We start from the raw sequence: 9890 nt of genomic DNA, 5'->3' as shown, positions 1-9890 counted from the left end.
ATTATTCACATGTGAATAACATAAATATAGTCTATTATACAGTATTATTCACATGTGAATAACATAAATACAGTCTATTTTACAGCATTATTCACATGTGAATAATATAAATACAGTCTATTATACAGCATTATTAACACGTGAATAATATATATACAGTCTATTATACAGCATTATTCACATGTGAATAACATAAATACAGTCTATTATACAGCATTATTCACATGTGAATAATATAAATACAGTCTATTATACAGCATTATTCACATGTGAATAATATAAATACAGTCTATTATACGGCATTATTCACATGTGAATAATATAAATACAGTCTATTACACGGCATTATTCACATGTGAATAACATAAGTACAGTCTATTATACGGCATTATTCACATGTGAATAACATAAATACAGTCTATTATACAGCATTATTCACATGTGAATAATATAAATACAGTCTATTATACAGCATTATTCACATGTGAATAACATAAATACAGTCTATTATACAGCATTATTCACATGTGAATAATATAAATACAGTCTATTATACAGCATTATTCACATGTGAATAATATAAATACAGTCTATTATACAGCATTATTCACATGTGAATAATATAAATACAGTATATTATACAGCATTATTCACATGTGAATAACATAAGTACAGTCTATTATATAGCATTATTCACATGTGAATAATATAAATACAGTCTATTATACAGCATTATTCACATGTGAATAACATAAATACAGTCTATTATACAGCATTATTCACATGTGAATAATATAAATACAGTCTATTATACAACATTATTCACATGTGAATAACATAAATACAGTCTATTATACAGCATTATTCACATGTGAATAACATAAATACAGTCTATTATACAGCATTATTCACATGTGAATAACATAAATACAGTCTATTATACAGCATTATTCACATGTGAATAACATAAATACAGTCTATTTTACAGCATTATTCACATGTGAATAATATAAATACAGTCTATTATACAGCATTATTAACACGTGAATAATATATATACAGTCTATTATACAGCATTATTCACATGTGAATAACATAAATACAGTCTATTATACAGCATTATTCACATGTGAATAATATAAATACAGTATATTATACAGCATTATTCACATGTGAATAACATAAATACAGTCTATTATACAGCATTATTCACATGTGAATAACATAAATACAGTCTATTATACAGCATTATTCACATGTGAATAATATAAATACAGTCTATTATACAGCATTATTCACATGTGAATAATATAAATACAGTCTATTATACAACATTATTCACATGTGAATAACATAAATACAGTCTATTATACGGCATTATTCACATGTGAATAATATAAATACAGTCTATTATACAGCATTATTCACATGTGAATAATATAAATACAGTCTATTACACGGCATTATTCACATGTGAATAACATAAGTACAGTCTATTATACGGCATTATTCACATGTGAATAACATAAATACAGTCTATTATACAGCATTATTCACATGTGAATAATATAAATACAGTCTATTATACAGCATTATTCACATGTGAATAACATAAATACAGTCTATTATACAGCATTATTCACATGTGAATAATATAAATACAGTCTATTATACAGCATTATTCACATGTGAATAACATAAATACAGTCTATTATACAGCATTATTCACATGTGAATAACATAAATACAGTCTATTATACAGCATTATTCACATGTGAATAATATAAATACAGTCTATTATACAGCATTATTCACATGTGAATAATATAAATACAGTCTATTATACAACATTATTCACATGTGAATAACATAAATACAGTCTATTATACAGCATTATTCACATGTGAATAATATAAATACAGTCTATTATACAGCATTATTCACATGTGAATAATATAAATACAGTCTATTATACGGCATTATTCACATGTGAATAATATAAATACAGTCTATTACACGGCATTATTCACATGTGAATAACATAAGTACAGTCTATTATACGGCATTATTCACATGTGAATAACATAAATACAGTCTATTATACAGCATTATTCACATGTGAATAATATAAATACAGTCTATTATACAGCATTATTCACATGTGAATAACATAAATACAGTCTATTATACAGCATTATTCACATGTGAATAATATAAATACAGTCTATTATACAGCTTTATTCATATGTGAATAACATAAATACAGTCTATTATACAGCATTATTCACATGTGAATAATATAAATACAGTCTATTATACAGCATTATTCACACATGAATAACATAAATACAGTCTATTATACAGCATTATTCACATGTGAATAACATAAATACAGTCTATTATACAGCATTATTCACATGTGAATAACATAAATAAAGTCTATTATACAGCATTATTCACATGTGAATAACATAAATACAGTCTATTATACAGCATTATTCACATGTGAATAACATAAATACAGTCTATTATACAGCATTATTCACATGTGAATAACATAAATACAGTCTATTATACAGCATTATTCACATGTGAATAATATAAATACAGTCTATTATACAGCATTATTCACATGTGAATAACATAAATACAGTCTATTATACAACATTATTCACATGTGAATAACATAAATACAGTCTATTATACAGCATTATTCACATGTGAATAATATAAATACAGTCTATTATACAGCATTATTCACATGTGAATAATATAAATACAGTCTATTATACAGCATTATTCACATGTGAATAATATAAATACAGTATATTATACAGCATTAATTACATGTGAATAACATAAGTACAGTCTATTATACAGCATTATTCACATGTGAATAATATAAATACAGTCTATTATACAGCATTATTCACATGTGAATAACATAAGTACAGTCTATTATACGGCATTATTCACATGTGAATAACATAAATACAGTCTATTATACAGCATTATTCACATGTGAATAACATAAATACAAATGTTGAAAGTGTCTTGACTTTGTGTGTATTATAAATGTATGTTTGTTGTTCAAATAAAAAATAATTTAAAAAAACATCCGTATTTTGGTCGGCTTCTCCGTTACAATTTACCGGGGATTTTACTTTTTGTGATATGAAATATATGATTATAATCAAATCGTTTTAGGTGTAGATATGTTGCTCTTCGACACCAACAAATGTTTTCATTTTTTAAAATAGAACTCAGATGAACCAGTCATTTTTCATTGTTTTAATTTCCATTCGTGAAATGAAAATCAATACATTGGCCAACTAACTAACTTCACCCGGATCCCACCTCTCTGCTCGGTTCCCACAGGTCCCGCCCTCTATTCTAAAGAAGCGCGCGTTTTCTACACCGGCAATCTCGCACGGGCGGCGCAGCGGCAACCCTGTCGACTGCGAACCCCCTTAAACCCCACCTCCGCGGTCTCCGAATGACCACAAACAAACGTAATAGAGCAACCCCGTTGCGGCTACGTCATGTGTTTCCACGCTTCGGTTCACTGTCGGCTGCCTGTCAATCAAGCGGAAATGCTTATTAATGCACCATAGCCGCGGAAAGGAACGGGGGTCGACGTCAAAAGAGACCGCAGGTAAATAAAAAAAACTATTTTTCAATAGAAAGTCTTATTCGTTTTAAATGTTGTCTCTCGGGTGGTGTCACCCCTCGGAGGTGTGTAGGATGACGCTAGCTAGTGTTAGCATGTAGCTAGCAGTGGCTAATATTCCGGCAGGCAAGATAGCTACTTAGCATTAGCTGCAGTGCTAAGGCTAATGCTGTTTTTTTGCTGCATTATTGACACAAATGTTGTTGTTGTCAATGCACTGTTCGCTGCTGCGAGGCAGCATATGTTGTACGCGGCACTGTTATCAAGGTTAACAGCGCCCCAGCGAGCTAGCATTTATGATGCCATCGTCATGTCATCATCAACATAATGTTTGCATTCATACATCCATTTCATATTTATCTATCTTTTGCACTAGTGGGTGATTTTGCACTGCATAAATACACATTATACACATCAGCTCACCTATGTTTTGCACTGCATAAATACACATTATACACATCAGCTCACCTATGTTTTGCACTGCATAAATACACATTATACACATCAGCTCACCAATGTTTTGCACTGCATATATGCATATTATGCACTGCATTAATACACATTATGCACATCAGCTCACCTATGTTTTGCACTGCATATGTGCACATTATGCACTGCATATATGCACATTATGCACATAAGCTCACCAATGTTTTGCACTGCATATATGCATATTATGCACTGCATTAATACACATTATGCACATCAGCTCACCTATGTTTTGCACTGCATGTATGCATATTATGCACTGCATTAATACACATTATGCACATCAGCTCACCTATGTTTTGCACTGCATATGTGCACATTATGCACCTTTGAACCGCACCAAAACCCCCGTACAGAAACCGTTCAATACAAATACACGGACCGTTACACCCCTAATAAATGCACATTATGCACATCAGCTCACCTATGTTTTGCACTGCTTAAATACATATTATGCACATCAGCTCACCTATGTTTTGCACTGCATATATGCACATTATGCACTGCATATATACACATTATGCACATCAGCTCACCTATGTTTTGTACTGCATGTATGCACATTATGCACATCAGCTCACCTATGTTTTGCACTGCATATATGCACATTATGCACTGCATATATGCACATTATGCACTGCATATATGCACATCAGCTCACCTATGTTTCGCACTGCATATATGCACATTATGCACATCAGCTCACCTATGTTTTGCACTGCATATATGCATATTATGCACTGCATTAATACACATTATGCACATCAGCTCACCTATGTTTTGCACTGCATATGTGCACATTATGCACCTTTGAACCGCACCAAAACCCCCGTACCGAAACGGTTCAATACAAATACACGTACCGTTACACCCCTAATAAATACACATTATGCACATCAGCTCACCTATGTTTTGCACTGCTTAAATACATATTATGCACATCAGCTCACCTATGTTTTGCACTGCATATATGCACATTATCAGAATCAGAATCAGAATAGTTTTATTGCCATTGTTTGAGAACGGGTTCACAAACTAGGAATTTTTCTTGGTGCAAACGTGCGACATAAAATGCACTGCATATATACACATTATGCACATCAGCTCACCTATGTTTTGTACTGCATGTATGCACATTATGCACATCAGCTCACCTATGTTTTGCACTGCATATATGCACATTATGCACTGCATATATGCACATTATGCACTGCATATATGCACATCAGCTCACCTATGTTCTGCCACTGCATATATGCACATTATGCACATCAGCTCACCTATGTTTTGCACTGCATAAATACTAGGGGTGTAACGGTACACAAAAATTTTGGTTCGGTACGTACCTCGGTTTAGAGGTCACGGTTCGGTTCATTTTCGGTACAGTAAGAAAACAACAAAATATACATTTTTGGGTTATTTATTTACCAAATTTGCAAAATCTTCCAGCAAAAATATTTTTCTTAGTGGAATATTTGATGTGAAGTAATGGGAACCTTGGATAGGTCAATAATTCATAATAACATTGATTTTGATTCAATATTATGTTTTGAGCAATGACAGTTTGAAAGAGAAAAAAAAACAGCTTTGTTTTATTAGTCAACATTGCAACTTTTTCTAAATTATATTTCACCTTTAAGCTTTTTTATTTCACTTTTGTTATGTTTTTGTTTATTTTAATAGTATTTTAAGAATGTGCCGTGGGCCTTTAAAACATTAGCTGTGGGCCGCAAATGGCCTCCGGGGCACACTTTTGACACACTTGGTATAGATAATAAAAAATTAAATCTGATAAATCTATGGATAAAAAGCAAAGCCTGGCGACGCATGCGCGTTTATCATAACTCTCTCTCTCTCTCTCTGTCTCTGCCCCTCCCTCACCAATGCTGCTGCGCGCACAATTTGTTTTGTTTTTAACCCCTTCTTAACCCTGAACGTACATTGTTAATACATGCAACCATAACACAAAATGCCGGACATTTGAGGCATTTAAGAAACTCCGCCCAGACAGCCCCGCAAAAGAGGACATGTCCGGTGAAAAGAGGACGTATGGTCAGCGACCGGGCTACGATAAATGCCTCAAGTGTCCGGCATTTTGAGTATTGTTTACACAACGTGCGGTATGCTACTTAATATGTCCGTGTGGAAACTCGTTTGGTACACCTTCGAACCGCACCGAAACCCCCGTACCGAAACGGTTCAATACAAATACACGTACCGTTACACCCCTACTAAATACACATTATGCACATCAGCTCACCTATGTCTTGCACTGCTTAAATACATATTATGCACACCAGCTCACCTATGTTTTGCACTGCATATATGCACATTATGCACTGCATACTGTATATACACATTATGCCCATCAGCTCACCTATGTTTTGCACTGCATATATGCACATTATGCACTGCATAAATGCACATTATGCACATCAGCTCACCTATGTTTTACACTGCTTGAATACACATTATACACATCAGCTCACCTATGTTTTGCACTGCATATATGCACATTATGCACTGCATATATACACATTATACACATCAGCTCACCTATGTTTTGCACTGCATATATGCACATTATTCACTGCATATATACACATTATGCACATCAGCTCACCTATGTTTTGCACTGCATATATGCACATTATGCACTGCATATATACACATTATGCACATCAGCTCACCTATGTTTTGCACTGCATATATGCACATTATGCACATCAGCTCACCTGTTTTGCACTGAATAAATACATATTATGCACATCAGCTCACCTATGTTTTGCACTGCATATATGCACATTATGCACTGCATAAATACACATTATGCACATCAGCTCACTTATGTTTTGCACTGCATATATACACATCATGCACATCAGCTCACTTATGTTTTGCACTGCATATATACACATTATGCACATCAGCTCACCTATGTTTTGCACTGCATATATGCACATTATGCACTGCATATATGCACATTATGCACATCAGCTCACCTATGTTTTGCACTGCATATATGCACATTATGCACTGCATAAATACACATTATGCACATCAGCTCACCTATGTTTTGCACTGCATATGTGCACATTATGCACATCAGCTCACCTATGTTTTGCACTGCATATATGCACATTATGCACTGCATAAATACACATAATGCACATCAGCTCACTTATGTTTTGCACTGCATATATACACATTATGCACATCAGCTCACTTATGTTTTGCACTGCATGTATACACATTATGCACATCAGCTCACCTATGTTTTGCACTGAATAAATACATATTATGCACATCAGCTCACCTATGTTTTGCACTGCATATATGCACATTATGCACATCAGCTCACCTATGTTTTGCACTGCATAAATACACCTTATACTAAGGGTGTAACGGTACGTGTATTTGTATTGAACCGTTTCGGTACAGGGGGTTCGGTTCAGTTCGGAGGTGTACCGAACGAGTTTCCACACGGACATATTAAGTAGCGCACCGCACGTTGTGTAAACAATGCACACTGAGGCACAACACGCGGCATGCTAGCAACGACCGGGCTACGACAACATGTAAGAGCCAGAGCTGGAAGACCCTCTTGCCTCGTTAATATCTCCCGTTCGGGAACGCTTCGCGGTGCAATATAGCAATGGATAACATCACTTCAACGAAGAGAAAGACGAACAAACACAGCTCTCACCGCATTCAAGCAGCCTCTCCTCGGCGAGTCAGGCAGGGCTAAAGCAATAACAAATGCCGTTGGTGTTTTTATAGCAGCAGATTTAAGACCATATTGCATTAAAAACTCGATTTTGACCCACTTCTATGGTGGAAGAACAATGAGCCCATATATCCTCTTACCGCCAAGTTAGCCAGGCACTATCTCGCCATACCTGCTACCACCGTGCCCAGCGAAAGGGTATTTTCCACAGCTGGAGACATTTTAACTGCAAGCAGGTCTGCTCTTTCTGCAGACAATGTGGATAAACTGATTTTTCTGGCAAAAAACATGAAAATTGAGTGAAAGTCACTAGGGTTAAAGAAAAATTAATCTGATGCTGAGTTGACTTGAAACTGTTTAATGTTGCACTTTTTGTATGTAGAAGAAAAGTTTTGTCATTTTATTTAATCCGAGCAACAACTTGAAGCAGTTTAATGTTGCACTTTATATGTGGAAATGTTGCACTTTATATATAGAAAGGTTTTGTTAAGAAACCAATTCTGAGCCTTATCTTATTTAGTTTTTATTTGATATATGTTGACTGCATTAACCCTGACAATGGACCCTGTGTGTATATAAATGTATGTTATTGTTATGTTAGCATTCATGACTGCCTGCTGTTGCACTGATCAGCCTAGTGGTGGCTCACATCCATCACACACACAGCTATTTTAAAGCAATGTTAAAAGGATAAAGCCATTGTTTACAAATTTTGGTAAATAAATAACCAGAAAATGTACATTTTGTTGTTTGTTGCTGTACCGAAAATGAACCGAACCGTGACCTCTAAACCGAGGTACGTACCGAACCGAAATTTTTGTGTACCGTTACACCCTTACCTTATACACATCAGCTCACCTATGTTTTGCACTGCATATATGCACGTTATGCACATCAGCTCACTTGTGTTTTGCGCTGCATAAATACACATTATGCACATCAGCTCACTTATGTTTTGCACTGCATATATACACATTAGGCACATCAGCTCACCTATGTTTTGCACTGCATATATGCACATTATGCACATCAGCTCACTTATGTTTTGCACTGCATAAATACACATTATGCACTTCAGCTCACCTATGTTTTGCACTGCATATATGCACATTATGCACATCACCGCACCTATGTTTTACACTGCATATATGCACATTATGCACATCAGCTCACCTATGTTTTGCACTGCATATATGCACATTATGCACTGCATGAATGCACATTATGCACATCAGCTCACCTATGTTTTGCACTGCATATATGCGCATTATGCACTCCATAAATACACATTATGCACATCAGCTCACCTATGTTTCAAAAGTGCAACGCTGCTGCAGTGGGACATTCTCCTTTACCGATGAAAACAACTAAATTTAGACGCAACCTAGTTGTTTTTGTGTCCGGCGTCAACATCCGATTATATTTCGCGGCGTTGCAAATGATCCGGATGAGAGGATCGAGTGTGAATACCAGACTGTTTACATTTAGCACCGTCCAGGGAATATTCTATACATAACAGTCCACGTTATGATGAGGGCGTAGAGCTTCATTAAAAACAGAACACGTTGAAATGTTGGATATTTGAACAAGTGTTGGCGCTAGGAATCTTCAAGATGGGGACCCCATCAAGTCATAAAAATGGGGTCCCACAGTAAATTTATGGGTCCCACTTGTTTTGTAAGTGTTTTTGAAAACAAATGTATGCATTATCCTGTTATATCTCACATTCTTTATTGTGTTTTGGGAAAAGGATGTCATAAACGTTACTTCATTCATTAAAAAAAATAACACAAAAGAAAACAAACGCAGTATTTGTGATCGGTAAAACTTTCGGCGAATCAAAATTTAAGAAACTGTACCGGAAAGTGCATTACTTTTGAAGTCGACCAATAATAAATAATTAATAATTTGACCCGGCAAATATACCGTATTTTCTGGACCATAGAGCGCACCGGATTATAAGGCGCACTGCCCATTAATGGTCTATTTTTAATCTTCTTTCAT

At 34.9% G+C, this 9890-nt stretch overlaps 1 protein-coding gene across 1 annotated transcript in view; it reads left to right on the top strand.

Annotated features, from left to right (window-relative positions):
• Positions 1-3480: 3480 nt before the first annotated feature.
• The window catches only part of LOC133644113 (E3 ubiquitin-protein ligase HERC2-like), a 163967-nt gene continuing 157557 nt past the window's right edge, over positions 3481-9890 (top strand). Inside the window, exon 1 of the mRNA XM_062038431.1 lies at positions 3481-3655. The gene's annotated coding sequence lies outside the window, so the exon portion shown is untranslated. The remainder of the gene's footprint in view (positions 3656-9890) is intronic.

This window comes from Entelurus aequoreus, linkage group LG27, assembly GCF_033978785.1.
Source record: "Entelurus aequoreus isolate RoL-2023_Sb linkage group LG27, RoL_Eaeq_v1.1, whole genome shotgun sequence".
NCBI classification, from domain to species: Eukaryota; Metazoa; Chordata; class Actinopteri; order Syngnathiformes; family Syngnathidae; genus Entelurus; species Entelurus aequoreus.
Note: the sequence above shows the minus strand (reverse complement) of the source record. Positions and strands in the feature narration are given on the sequence as shown.